A 16,198-nucleotide genomic window follows, 5' to 3' on the forward strand; every position below is an offset into this window, starting at 1 on the left:
ATTTGGTTGTAGTAAGGGAAAGAACGATGTCCGGCGAGAGGCTTCTTTGTGACTCTAAAAAAAACGAGGAAATCATATTAGTTATAAGTTTTGTAAAAAAACAAATAAATACTTGAAATACATTTTACCTTAACATAGGATTCCCAAACTGCATCTTCAGCAACAACGAGCTGCCTATGCTCGTCCCAACCAAAACCGCTGTTGTTTTGACCATTAAGCATGCCGTAGACGACTGACCATTCCCTTTTTAGGCACCTAATCCGAGATTCAATATTTGGTCTCGCCTTCAACATTGCTCTTGGTAAAGCCTTTTCTAGCATTTTCTCTAGCTCGTTCAAATAACCGGCTTTGAACCCGGTATCAGCATTAAATGTTCCTACATTGTGCAAATCCACCATGCAAGAAACCAAGGTGCATCCTCTTCGAACCCATTTTCTTTTGCTTCCTCGAGAAGCTTGAGAAGAAGCACCGTTGGTGGAACACGACATATTGTTCTTAAGAAAAAAACAAATTAACATTATTTACTATTTTGAATATCATGAATCAAAAGTTGAACAGTTTATAATATTATATCGGTAGTTCAAAACTAAATTTAAATTTATAACACATCTTTGAATGAAAAGATAATTAAATTATAATTCAACAAAGTTTAGTACAATACAGAATTTTAATCAAAGACCACCAAAGTTTAATAAACTAGATACATAAAATAACATCAACAAATCAATTCAAACTCAATTTGTCCCTAAACCTAACTAATTTCTAGATGCTTGCCATTCATCGAACATTTGGTTGGCTAGGTCCATCCTCCAACTAGCCCAAGCATCCGATGGATGAATATTTGTGATATTCGGTTCATCGGCATCCACCACATTAGTAGGTAATCCGTCTCCCACCTCCGCTTCAATGGGATCAATACTCATATGGGTTCGAATAAAATTATGGAGCAAACAACATGCAATAATAATTCTATTGTGCACCCTTACAGGATAAAACGATGGACTCCTAAGTATTCCCCATCTAAGTTTTAATAAGCCAAAGCATCTTTCAATGAAATTACGTGATGAGGCATGTTTCATATTAAAAAACTCTTGCGGAGAACTTGGCTGATAACCCTGACGCCACTCGTTCAGATGATATCGCTGTCCTCTAAATGGTGCAAGAAATCCCTCGCAATTTGTGTATCCAACATCAACTAGATAATAACAACCTATAAAATAAATTTTTTAAAAAATGATTAATTCAGCAAACAAAGTTTGATCTTAATGAATAATTCAAATTCGTCTAACTATACACTGTACCATGAGGAACTTTTAGTCCATGTCTTCTACTAATGGCATCTCGAAGCACCCGTCCATCGGCAATCGAACCTTCCCAACCGGAAGAACATAAACAAATTGCATCTCGGTGTACAAACACCTAGCATATTTGTTGCTATGTCACCTTTTCGGGTTCGATATCTAGGTTTATCAACTGTTGGCACCCTAATCTTGATGTGGGTTCCATCAAGAGCACCTAAGCAATTCTATATCACATGATATAAAACCTTGAGTTAGAATACTAATTTAAATCTAAGTCAACTAAATGTTGTACAAGTTATATATAAAACTCAGTCTAATACCTTAAACCATTTCCACCTTGTGTCAGAAGAATCGGCTGTAATTGGCTTCGGATTTTTAAATAAGACATCTTGTAAGCGTATGATGGCATTTAAAACACTATGAAATGCTCTGCTTACAGTTTCCCCGGACCTTCTAAAGTGATGCTTGATAACTCGATTTTTCAGGTGATGGGAGATGATATGTAAAAACATTGCCACTTGCTCATCAACAAGCATGTTTCTTGACGACTTCAATCCCCCTATCGATTCTAACATCTCACATAGTTTAAAAAAGGCAGATCTATTCATCCTAACTTGTTCAATACAGGTCTCGTCACTAGCATATACAAGCCTTTTCACATAATCCCGTTTTGCATAAAAATCTAAGGTATAGGACATAATCCTTGGTCTATAAGTATGTAGGCTAAGGCTGGAACCCATTCTAAATAAGAACCAAATCGCAATTCTACAGATTTCCAACCATATTGTCACAGCAATACCAATTCTTTTACGCCTCACACTTTGTGCAATTAAAGGCGACGAGCCATAAGCGCAACATATTAAAATTGAAACTCAAGATCAATCCCCAAGTTGCAATTACACATTATCAAAAAGTAGAATCTTTATCGATATATTTATAAATTATAAAATTTTTTTGGCTATAGCAATTTGCATAAATTTTTCGTCTTGTAATTAAAATTTGTAGGTATATGTATAATTGAACTAAAATAAGTTGTTGGTATTTGTTAGATTATAACTAAACTCATTATGATTTAATAAATTATAAAGCATGTTCAAATTTGTAGCTTTTGCTTTTGAGTTCAAAAATTATAATATAAATTTAAGAAGTAATACTATACTAGGCTTAATAATTATAGATAAAATTTTTTATCAAATTTAAGGTAAATTGCTCCTAAGGTAATTAAATTGTTAATATATTTACCTAATGTCTCTCAACATTTCTAAAAACTTAAAAAGAAAGCGTAAAATTAGACCTTCAAATTAGTTAACTAACTATTAAATAAACATTATAAATAACACTTTAAAATTTATTTTTAAACTTTAGAGATGCAAAATTATTAAAATAAATCTCGTATAAGATATCTTTTCAATTAATAAAATAGCTAATTCTTTCAATTTTGTTGAGATATTGTTAATGTTCAAGAAGATTTTATCAATTTTAATTTTGAGAACATTTTCTCCGTTGATGCAACAAGAACATGAGTAATTAACATTATACGCATTTGAAAAGGAATAAACTCTTTATGAATAATTATGTCTATTTTAGTGTCATTTTATAATTTGATAATTTCTTTGAAAACCGTATTATAATCAATTCAATTAAATAAGAAATTTGAATATTATTATCAAGCATAAAATTTGCATTAGCATTTTAATCGGTTAAAGTAATAGTACAAATATTGATGTACCAAATCTTATTAGAAATTAACATATGAAGATTTAATCTTAACTTTGGACAAATTATAACCATCAAAATTGAAACTTGATTGTTTATACATAATTTACAGCATTTACAGCATTTCATTTCATTTTAAATTTAGACATTATATAACCATCGAAATCGAAATTGAAACTTGATTGTTTATACATAATTAACCCTTAATCGAATATCTACCTCTACATCAAGTAACCCATTTACAGCATTTCATTTCAAAATCTAAATAACAGAGCTATATCCTACCATACTTGCAATTAATTATCCCCAAAACAAGCAGGAACCAGAACATATCACAACTCTTTCAAACAACAGCAGAGTATCACAAAAGCATCAATTTAAATGGCAATTCACAAGTCTGGATCAGTCATTAAGCTAACTTAGAAAACAAAGCCGTAATTGCTCACTGCCTCAAGTCTGCAGTTAAGCTTATTAACTTTGATTACAACCAAAATGAACCTAATGGTTCTGTACTACTACCTATGAAATAATAAACATAGTTTTAATAATTAATATAACATACTTGCATGCCTTAAAAGTATTTGGATTACATAACAAAGGAAAAGAAACAACATCTCTTCCATGTATCAGATGTAAAATATATATCAAACCCAACACCATTCCACCTAAGCTAAGCAAACTGAAACCAAATCTAGCCAAAACAGCAGAGCATTACTAACAACAAAATATAAACAGACCAAACAGACCAAGACACAAGAACAACTAAAATTACGCAAATAATATTTGTTTGGAATTTGAGCAGATTAAGATTGCCAAACAACAACTAAACAATCATAAAGCTCATTAGCATGCCAAAGAACAAAAACAAAAGATCGAAAGCAGTTAAGAAGGAATAGCAAGGGAGAGCAGATTCGTCCCCTCAAGTTTCTCCTCACAAATCACAGAGGAGTTTTACTTGGGGAGGATATCTTCAATTATTTGGGGATTAGAAGTAGTAATGGGGGGCGTAAATATAGTTTTGAGTTCCAAACAGACCAAGACGCAACAAAAACAAAGAATTTGAAAAAAAAAGGAAAACTAACCTGTAACCAGGGAAATCGGGGAACTCAAAATGATGAACAACAACCTGTAATGAGAAAAGGGAAATCGGGTGAATGCAAATCGGTGAAGAGTGAAAAGAGTGAATGCAAACCTCTGGAAAACTTACCCGGTGACAGCAAATCGGGGAAGAGTGCGATGAAGAAGGTGTCTGAAACGAGAAAAGGGAAATCGATTTAGGTTAGTGAACAGTGAAAATAAAACAGCAAATCGGTTCCTCCTTCTTGATAAAATGAAGAAAATCAAAGAAACCCTAAACTTAAATCAATGACGGACTGCTGGGAAGGGCAAAAAATATTACCTATGCAAGGAGGCGTTGGAGAATCAGAAGGTTGAGGACGAGGGCAAAAAACGGAATAGGAAAATGGGAAAACACCGATTAGGCAATCGGGGATGAGGGGCCGTATTACCTAATACGCGCAATAAAGGCTTTAGGGGGGTAACCGATTACACACGGATTGGGGTAACAACGAACCAAACGCCCGTTTACCTGTGGGCCCGCTGCATAGGGGGGGAATACGCATGCAATCCCCCCAACCAAACGCGTTGTTTAGGCTTTATATATCATCCATGTAACAACCCAATTTTGACCCTAATCGGAACAGTGGTTTCGGGACCACAAATTTGAGTCTGAAAAATATTTTAATATTATTTTCTGTGTTTATTATGCATGAATTAACATATGTGAAAGTTTCGTGAATTAATTTTATTGTTTGTGTGCTTAATTTGAGAAAAGGGCTTAATCGCGTAAAATGTGAAATTGACTAATTAATGTGTAAAGTGCTAACTTGCTAATGTCTTTAAATGTGAAGTCCTTAATAGGAAATTAGGCCATTAATTAAGATAGTGGATGGCATTATGTTTATAATATATAGTTTTTATATTATTTATAAAGGTTATAATAATATATTATATTATGAAGTTATTATAATAAAAGACAAACAAATTTAAAAGCCATATTCTCATCTTATTTTGACCGAAACTAAAGAAAAGAAAAAAGAAAGAAACCTAAGCTAGGTTCAGCCATCTTTGAAGCTTGATTCAAGGTTAGTTTTTTGTTCGGTTTTTGATAATTTTTATGTTTTTGAGATCGTTGCTTCGAATACTATCCGACCCATGCTTGAATTTTTTATTTTGATGAATATTTTGAGTTATACCATTGATGAATAATTTTGTTTTGTGATGTTTAATGATGAATAATGAAATATATGTTTTAGATTAATATGTTTTGTATTGGAATTTTGATAAAATTGAGTATTTAGGGATAAATTGCAAAAATAATATTTTTAGGGACTAAAATGTGAAATAAATAAAATGTATGAACTTAGATGGACTATAGGAAGATTCAGCCTAGCTATGGTATATGCAAATTTTGTGTATTTTGTGTTTTATGCAATAGAGACTAAATTGAAAAAAATGTAAAATGTAAGAGGCAAAATGGTAATTTACCCGCTTATGTGTTTTTAGACTAAATTGAGTAAAATTATGCATAAATAAGTTTAATTTGAATATGTTTAGATCAAGAATCAAAGAAACCAGATTTGGATCGGGGAAAAACAAAAATAATCGGATAGTCATTTATTTCCGTCCGTCGACATCCGAGGTAAGTTTATAAGCATTTTAAATGTTATTAACTTTGATTATATGTGAATTATATATAGGTTGAATTGAATTCTTGATTATATAAGTGTTGACCGAATGACTTTATGCTTGGGAGCAATGTTTTCGAGTTCGATTCGATCGAGATACAATGTCTGAAAGTCCCGTACGAACCTTAGGAATAGTTAGGATATGTAACACCCCTTACCCGAGACCATTGCCGGAGTTGAGCACGAGGCATTACCTAACTTAACTTACTAGTTCGAAGCATAAAAATTTTCTTTTAAAATTAATTCACTCATGTTCATTCAATATGTCCCTAAAAAGGAATCTCGAGACCCTAAATCATGCAATAGAAACAATTCGGGTCCAAACCGGGAACATTAATAATTTTCCGAATACTAAACAAATCAAAACAATTCATTTCACTATTCATAATAAAATTGTCCACCTGTGCAACAGTCACTAATTTAATTATAACTAATGCTACAAAACTCAAAATTTAGATCCATAAATTTTCCCTAAAACTAGACTCAAATATCTTCTTACCATAAAATTTTCAGAATTTTTGGTTTATCCAATTAGTACAGTTTATTCTTTAAAGTCTCCCCTATTTCATTGTTTGACAGCTCTGACCCCTCTTCACTAAAAATTAATTATCTCATTGTACAGAATTTGGATAACATTCTCGTTTGTTTCTATTAAAATAGACTTACTAAGGAATCTAGAAATATAAATTATAACTTCCAAATCTTTCTGTACAATATTTAATGATTTTCTAAAATTAGAACAAGGGATTTCAAAAGCTATTCGACTCTGTCTCACTAAAATTCAAATATCTAAAATATACAACTCTTTTGCTTACTCTATTTCTTTCATGTGAAATAGACTCATTCAGATTTAATTTCATATCACACTCAACTTCTAATTCAATTTCCACCATTTTTAGTGATTTTTCAAAATCATTTCAATGTTGCTGTCCAAAAACTATTTTAGTGGAAAATGTTGATAACTAAGTTTATAACACCTTCACTTTCTTTCAATTAAACCCTATTCATGCCATATAAACCTTAAGATGCACAATAAAATTTACCGAAGTAATCTAGATAGTGTGCCCTGATGTGTTGATCCGATCTACCGATTTCACATCAATCTACAAAGAACATTAATCACACAGGAGTAAGCTTATGTAAGCTTAGTAAGTTCATAGGCATAGAAAATAATTCTTACCGAACATCATATAACAATTATACAATATATAATTTCACTAATTCTTCCTTTTCTTAATCAATTTAGGAAACGGTTACGGAATTAAGTACTTCATTTTTTAAAATGCCATAGTATAACTATGGTCTTGCACATAATCACATATCACACACCGAAGCCATAGCCCAGCCATGGTCTTACTTGGAAGCATATATCACACCGATGTCATATCCCGGATATGGTCTTATACGGAAATCACATATCACATATTGCCATGGTCCAACCATGGTCTTTTCCGTCAATGCGTATGAGTCACTGAACGAAAGTACTCAATCCAATGTTCCACTAAATTAGAACTTTTATTCAAACATTTAGTTATTCACAATTATCTCAGTTTAATAACATTCATATAAAATAACATACTATAGCATTCATGAAATTTCAAAGTATAATACAACATTTCCTGCCAACCACAATCTCAAACAATGAATTTACTCAATTGAGCTCAATATCAAATATCAACTTATATTCCAACATTTAGCTTCAATTGCACTTACAAATACTTGTCAAATTAAGGATTGTCTTACGGATTTGAATATATCGTTTGCCCGGTGCCACGATTTGCTTGAATATTTTACAATGCTATAACTCAGTATGGTTTCCTTCACTGAAATACCATAGCTACTTTTCTCAACTCAGTATGGTTTTCTTCACTGAAACACCATACCTACTTTTCACAACTCAGTATGAGTTTCTTCACTGAAACACCATACCTACTTTTCACAATTTTACATGGATTCACCATGGGCTTATTTGTCAATTCATCACTGATTACAGAACGTATGTACTCAATCTTCCGTATCTCTTAATTTAAACTAACAATCTCATTTTTTTCTCATTTTTACCATAATCATAATTCAACAACAATATATGAATTGATACAATATATCATTCCCACATTAACAATTAATCATAAAAATTCAGCCGTATGAACTTACCTGGGCCAATTTGTAGGATTTGTAAAAGTTCAGAGACTATTTTGATACTTTCTCTTTTCCGCATTTATCTTCAGATTCCCGATCTATTATATAAAATTTTCCATTAATTAGCACATAACTCAATACTAATTCACTTCACAATTAATGCCTTCAATTTTTGAAATTACAGTTTTACCCTAAAACTTACAGTTTTTACAATCTAGTCCCTACTCAATTAACACTTTAATTGAAATAATTTTTCTTCAAATAACACTTTATCTAATAATTTTAGGCTATTATACAGCCTTTCATATTCATAATTTCAGTACAAAACCTGAATTCCTAGCTTTTTAATAATTAAGTCCCGAAAATCATTTTCTACTAAAATCACTTAATAAAATCATAATATAATAAAATTAAAGCTTAAATTCTATGATAATTCATCATAAAATTCCAGTACTCACTCATGGTAACTTTCAAAATCATTCATAGAATCAAAAACAAATGAATTCAATAGTTGAACGTAATTGTAAAAGTCACAAAACATGAAAAATTACAAAGAAAAAGCAAGAATTGAACTTATATGATGAAAAATATAAAAAAAACCAGCTTGAAAACTCTCTCCTATGAGTATTGGCTGAAGAAAAATGATGATATCTCTAGATTTTTCAATTTTTTCTTTATTTTATATGTTTAATTTGCAAAATTTCCAATTTTTCCCTTATTTCTCCTTATTTTCTTGCTGATTCTCTTGCCCAAACCGTCCAGCCCATATACTTTAGGACTAATTTTCTTTTAAATCCCTCCTTATTGGTCACTTAAACTATTTAATCACAATTTAACAAATTTTGCACTATTTTCAATTTAGTCCTTTTTAATTAATTGACTATCCGAACGTTAAAATTTTCTAACGAAACTTTTATAATAACTCAATGACACTCCATAAATATTTATAAAAATATTTATGGCTCGAATTATAAATTTGAGGTCTCAATACCTTGTTTTAGACCCAATTTACCAATTAAATTCTTTTTAAATCACAAAATTCACTAAATCACAGAATTCACTAATTCAAAAATTCTTATAAATTCACACTTGACCCATAATTACTAATTTATTAAATTTTCAAGCTTGTCGAATTTAGTGATCCCAAATTACTGTTTTCGATACCACTAAAAATTGAGTTGTTACAGGATACATATGTCATGACATAGGATTCCGTTATGTGTTATCGTGTAAGACCACGTCTAGGATATTGGCATCGATTTATGATTTGTGTGTAAGACCCTGTCTGGGACAGTGGCATCGATATGTGATTACATGTAAGACCACGTCTGGGACGTTGGCATTGTACGAGCTTTCCGACTATCCGCATATCCTTTTTAATTCCGAACTGTTCAACGGGCAATGTGAAGTAAAGACCGAATGTGAAATCGAATTACAGGTTCAGGTATGAGCTAGTTAAATGTTTATAAGAAAACAAGGTAAGTTGATTACTTGAAATGATATAAAGTTATGTTAATATGGATTTTGTGTTAGCATAGTTGAACATATAAGTGATTCGGCCTATTGATATGCTTGTAATAATAAATGTGAAAATATATATATGTATATGATTGACTATATTCGACCATATGGTATATGTATGTGAGGTTAAAATGTGATCTAGTAGCAAATGATAACTTGTATTTGATATTATGCAAATTCGGCCTTGTTAATAAAATGTTAATATGTAATTATTGTTATATATGTTTTTGCTTAAGACTTACTAAGCTTAAATAGCTTACTCTGTGTGTGCTCTTGTTTACTTCTATTTTATAGATTTTGGAGTCACGTTACGAGCTCGGGGATCGTCAGCAAAATCTATCACACTATCGATATCTTTTGGTATTTTGTTAAATTTTGAATTCAATCTTATGGCATGTATAGGTTTGTTTATGTTTTTAATTAGTTTTGGATTATGTATATAAAAATAGCCATGCGAAAATGACTTGACTTCCATGCTTGTGTTCAGTTTGGTTTAGAATTGGTTTATCCATGATCGTTTTGTTTAATTTGAAATTTATGTGCTTTTGAATAGGTGCTTAAAGTGTTTAATTATTATGTTCGAATTTGATTACATGAGATCATGATTTGAGTTTGCATTCAAATGAGATAATTAAATTACATGTATGTGTTAAATTGGTTTATGCTAAGTATTAAAGTCTTAATATATGAATTAATTAAAAAGGGTGATATCTAGTTATGTGTTTCGGTAAATAGGTTAATAATTTATGCATGATCGACCCTTTTGGGTTGCTAATAAATTGGTTATAATGTGCTTGTGTATTCGGATATGTGATGAATTATAATAGCTAAATATATGGTTTGGTTGTGTTGTATGTTTGGACATGTTGTTTGATTAATTAGGTTTGGTTTATAAAGATATGAATGTATATGTTTTGAATGCTATAAAATGAAAATGAAATAAATAAGTTTGGTATAAGGTTCAAATTGTATATGTGGCTAGTTTAGTACTTGGTTTATAATGGCATATAGATGGAAATGAAGTTGATGTGGTTTATTAATGTTTGAGGTTTAGTTTCTTTGATAATGTAAGTGACTATAAGATTCGGTTTTGGCATTTATATCATATTAATAAGCATGTATGGTGATTTAATAGATGTAATGGTATATTCGGCTAAAGCTTGTGATTTTACAATGACATATGTGTTTTTGTTGATTATTAACCAAACATAAATATGTTTTGGTTTGAGTGTGATAATGACCGAATATGTCTTAATTAGTTTTGTAGTGATAATGTAATATGGAATGTTCAGAGATGACTCATTTGGAGTACACACTTGCACAAGCTTGTAATAAGTTCATAAGTGTTTGAAATGTTCAAAATGAACTAGTTATGATTGGTGTAGTAAGCCTACTTACATATGGACATGTTATATATATATATACATATCAGTGATGAGTTGATATAAATTGTGTGCTATGTAATTTAATTGAATGAAAATAGTTATGTCCTAAAACATATGGATTAGCATGTTTATTTTCAGCTTTTGTATTTGGGCTTGACCATTTGAATAGTGACTAGTGTTATAATAAACTAGAAGGATATATATGTTTTAGATAATTTGGTTTTGTTATTTGAATTTTAAATGATTAAGTTGTATATAGAGATATAATGGTAAGTATATTAAATTCGGTCAATGTAAGTTATTGAATGTAAACGCATGATGTGTCGATTATGAAAAAGTGATTTTAGATTTATTTGATATTTTTGCTTATGATTTATGTGACTACATATATGTTCGTTTTTTAAAAAAAATCTGATAGTTTTAAGAGACTTGTTTATGTGTACTTATAAATTGTCCGGATGTGTACTTTGTTTAGTAATGCCTCGTAACCCCATTTCGGCGACGAAAATGGGTTAGGGGTGTTACAATCCATCACATATATATATCCATTACACATTCTTCTCATTTGAATCCACATAGTTAGTAGATAATGAGTAGCATATCATCTATGAAACATAACATAAATTAAGAAGTAAATTTCATGCATATTTCATCCATCACATGATAAATTCTCATCTTTTACATTTCGTATGTGCATATCCATCTTTCCATTTCAAATGAACATTAGAAACATTAAGTTTTTATACATACATTTCCATTAACCTTTACTTACCCATTGAACCGTATAGAATAACATCGGATACTTGGGAGCACCTTTCCATATAACCATAACATTTTCAATAATGCTCACACGAGCTGTGGATCGGGATGTTAGCTACACGATACTGCTTACATGAGCTGTGGAGAATTCACAATAAATGCAGAACCTCAGCTATCGGTAGGACATCCAGGACCAGCACCCGAAACATATAATCCTTAATGACATGTCATTTGTATCCTAAGTGTTCACAAGGTTCAAACGAGTCTTTTTCAATATTCTTATCTGTGACCTTCATTTTCACATTAGCATTTCAATATTTTTCCATGAAATTCACATTTTCCATACTTAACTTTAATTCCCTTTTCGAAATAATATCTCATATAACCATTCATGAAATTTACCTGTTCTTAAATTCATCACTAACTCACTTTAATCATTAAATTTAATTAACCCTGTAATACATAACAATCAATCCACTTACCTTAATTATTCAATAGCAATTAAAAATTTTACCATTAATGAATGATTCAATATACAATTACTTAAACTCATAACAACTTCTAACACGATTAGACCACTATTCCGCTACTTTGACTTTTCCACGATTTGTGTTGTTTCTTGATCTAGATAAATATTTTAATTAACCCTATTTTATTATTTAAAATAATCAATTTAACTTATAACCCTTAATAATAAAAATTTATGAAATTGTCCACAAATTTTACCTTTTACGCAATTTAGTCCCTAAACCTGAAACTTGCAATTTCACCCTTTTTAACCATAAATCATGCTAGCCGATTTTTACCCAACCTTATAACAGTCCATGTTTATAAAAAAATTTATAATAATTTCCTTCAATTATTCCATTTTCATAAATAAGTCCCTAAACCTTAAAATCATAAAAAAATTACTTAACAAAATATGTCCATTTAATAACCAAATTCAACAATCTACCATAAAACTTTAAAAACACCTTAAAATTATTCATGGAAAATCCCTAAAATTTTAACAATTCTACAAATTGACCCTTGGGTTAGCTAGACTAAACTAAAACGATCACAAAAACATAAAAATCATTGAAAACGGACCTCAAAATCTCATACATGCATAGGAGAGAGCTTGGCCAAACCTCTTGGTGTCAACATTGGTGTTCTTCGGCTTGAGGAAAAAGAATAATAAAATAAAAATATTTTGCCTTTTGTTTTTAGTATATTTTAACCTAACTTTCCTTTTTTTATTTTATTAAAACAACATATAAATTAACTAATATCAACCACCAACCGTGAATACCATTTACCTATGGTATTATTGCCACATAAACCCTTGTGACTTTATTAATTTAACTATTTATCACCTTTAATTAATAGAATTTAACTTTTGTAGCCTTCTTTGTTTAGTCCTTTCCAATTAATTAACTATCTAAACATTAAAATTTCTTAACCAAATTTTAATATGACCCTAATAACACTTCGTAAATATTTAATAAAATATTTACGGGCTCTGTTTATAGAAACGAGGTCCTGATACCTCATTTTTTAAACCCACTTGACTTTAGGGACACACCACTTAAACTTAATTATTCATTCAAATAACATAATTTACCATATCAAAATCAAATATAATACAATATTTGACTCGTAAATACTAAATAATAATATTTACGGACTCACTCGTCGAATTTGTGGCATCGAAACTACTATTTCCGACATCACTGAGAAACAGACTATTACATGGCTGGTTTGGTCTGGGCCAATGACGATCAGTTTCATACACAGGGCTTGGTTCAACCTATTTTTGGGTTTCGGTCTTGGGTTTTGATTCTCAGGTTCAATTTTCGATCTCGGGTCCAATTTTCAAGTTCAATTATCCATTGGACCAATGGTCTAACTTGAAAATTAATTTCCAAACATATTATATTTATTTTAATTAATTCGATAAATTTAATTCTACTTGATAAGTAATTCATCCAACTGTTTTGTCCAATGACCTCGTCATGTGTATGCTACCCTCATATGATATCCTTAATTCCTTTGAGTTAAATTCGTTTGCTCAATACAATCCTATTTTATCTCATTGTCACCATTGTGTCTTCTTAATGATTAATATGATCACTGTCAACTAATGACTATGATAAATTGCTCGTTCGGGAATGAGTGACCTGTGGACATGTTCTATATTTATCAACCCACATAATGCCAGTGAGAGGATATTATTAACTTTTTAATAAAGTTATGAATTCCATTGTTACTAATAAAGCCATGTCATACACAAGTTATGTACCAAACATACCGGCTATCAGCTATATCATCTTTACTCATATGTTTACTCCATTGTTGCTAGTTAAGCATATACTCCAGTATTTATAGAGAATGAGAGATTATATGCCTGAGTATTTCGGAGGAGATCTTACTCCTATCATATATACTGACTCTGACTTCTAAACGTGTTGAGTTTCAAGGAAATCGACATCGAGCTGGGTTTTTATCCTTGGCGGTGGGTCCATTGCGTGGAGAAGTGTCAAGCAAAGTTGTATTGCTGACTTTACTATGAAGGTCGAATGTGTGGATGCTTCTGAGGCTATAAAAGAAGAAATATGGCTTCAAAAGTTCCTTATGGATCTTGAAGTCGTTCTTGTTATGAAAAAACTATCACATTGTATTGTGGCAACAGTGCGACAATAGCTAACACCAAGGAAACCAAAAACTACAAGAGGATAAAACATATTGATAGAAAGTATCATATCATAAAGGAGTCAATTACAGATGTAATCGTAATTGTAGTTAAATTTGCATATGAGGACAACCTTGTAGACTTGTTTACCAAGACTCTACTAGCTAGGAGTTTTGAAAAACATGTAGAGAGCATGATAATGCAAAAATGACTCATCTACTTCACTAGGGCGAGTAAAAGACTGTTGGATCTAGTGCCCTAAGTGTAGTATATTCGTTTGTATACTTGTAATTTTTTCGAACAGATTGGTTAATAAAATTATTCATGGATTACATTAATATTCTTTGTATAATGTCCTCATGTGGTTTTTGCATGCAAAAAAAGCAGAAGCAAATATTAGTTCACTGGTTTTCTAATGTTTAAATTAATACTAAATGGTATTATGTGGTTAGATTGTGATACGAAAAGATAACTCATATTAGTAGATGAAACTAAACATGTCATTACTCTAATCAGAAATTAGCAAATTGATTAAAAGGCTAATATGTCATCTATCAAGTCCAATTGGAGATATGCTTTATCTTAGTCATCGAAGCAGATAACTCCCAAAAGATAGAGACATAAATGTGACTGACTGGACTGACAATACATCAGACTGGACCCAACCAGAATAGATTCTGAATCTTTTTATGGATTTATTCACTTGTGATATTTGTAGTGTGACATAACTTAATCCCGAGTGGACGATGAACTATGTATGTGTAACTTGTATACTTTAATGTAAGTGAAAGGCCGAGTTCCAATAGATAGGAATAGAAAGCTGATGTGTTGTGTATATAACTTCTGCAATATGTAGCATTGGAATTCATAGCCCAAGACATGGGTAAATGATATTCTCTCATTAGCATTACATGATAGATGAAAAATAAACGTCACCACGAGTCATTCGTCTTTGTGATGAATAACTTAATTACTATTTGGTAGTAATTGAGTTTTCATGAAGGACGATGTAATGGATACCATGAGATAAAATAGGATCATATTGGGAGAGCGAATTTATTCTAAAGAGATTAAAGATATCCTATGAGGGTAACACACTTATGTCAAGGTCATTGGATGAGCACTGATCAAGTAGCTTTCGTAATGATATATCATTAAGGAGAGCTCAGTCATGATACTATAGTGTAATGACTTGGTGACTAAATGAGTTTATAATTAATAAGTGAAAAACTAGAACTTAATTATAAATCATTTCATTCCTAATCACATATGTCCAATCAGTCACTCTGCTAGCTCGTTAAAACTATAAATGAATTGCATGTTGAATAAAATGAATAGAAATGGATAAAACATTACACCAAAACAGGCTTTTAGCGGCATTTTTTTAGGCCTTTAGCGGCGTTTTTTAGCGCAAAAAGTGACGATATTGACAATGTCGCTAACGTTTGCGGCGTTTTTAGACATAAACGCCGCTAAAGATCATGACTTTTAGCGGCGCTTTTTTCACAAACGCCGCTATAGAACATGAGCTTTAGCGATGCTTTACCCACAAATGCCGCTAAAGAACACGACCTTTAACGGCGCTTTACCCACAAACGCCGCTAAAGAACATGACCTTTAGCGGCGCTTTACCCAAAAACGCCGCTAAAGAACATGATCTTTAGCTGCGCTTTTATCACAAACGCCACTAAAAGTACGATTCTTTAGCAGCATTTATGGAAAAACGCTACTAATTTTAGCAAATTTGTAACATCCAATTTTCATCCATATACAATCCTTCCTGTAACATAAAATCCAACCAAAAATAGCAAATTTAAATGATACTTCAAATTCAATGAAAGTTATATGATATAAATTGATAACTGAATTATAATTCAAAATATTCTTACAATAATATTAAAATTAACAAAGTTAAAAATATTCCTACAATAACTAAAGCACACTAAAATGTTTACACAA

The 16,198-nt window shown here is 31.1% G+C and overlaps 1 long non-coding RNA gene across 1 annotated transcript; it reads right to left on the reverse strand.

The window, feature by feature from the left end:
- Positions 1-610: 610 nt before the first annotated feature.
- On the reverse strand, positions 611-1,362 carry LOC128035286 (uncharacterized). The gene is made up of 2 exons (XR_008191629.1): positions 1,302-1,362; positions 611-1,210 (listed from the first exon to the last, which is right to left on the reverse strand). It is a non-coding gene; the product is annotated as an uncharacterized LOC128035286 (long non-coding RNA).
- Positions 1,363-16,198: the final 14,836 nt, after the last annotated feature.

The sequence above is a fragment of the Gossypium raimondii genome, chromosome 12 (assembly GCF_025698545.1).
Source record: "Gossypium raimondii isolate GPD5lz chromosome 12, ASM2569854v1, whole genome shotgun sequence".
NCBI lineage: Eukaryota > Viridiplantae > Streptophyta > Magnoliopsida > Malvales > Malvaceae > Gossypium > Gossypium raimondii.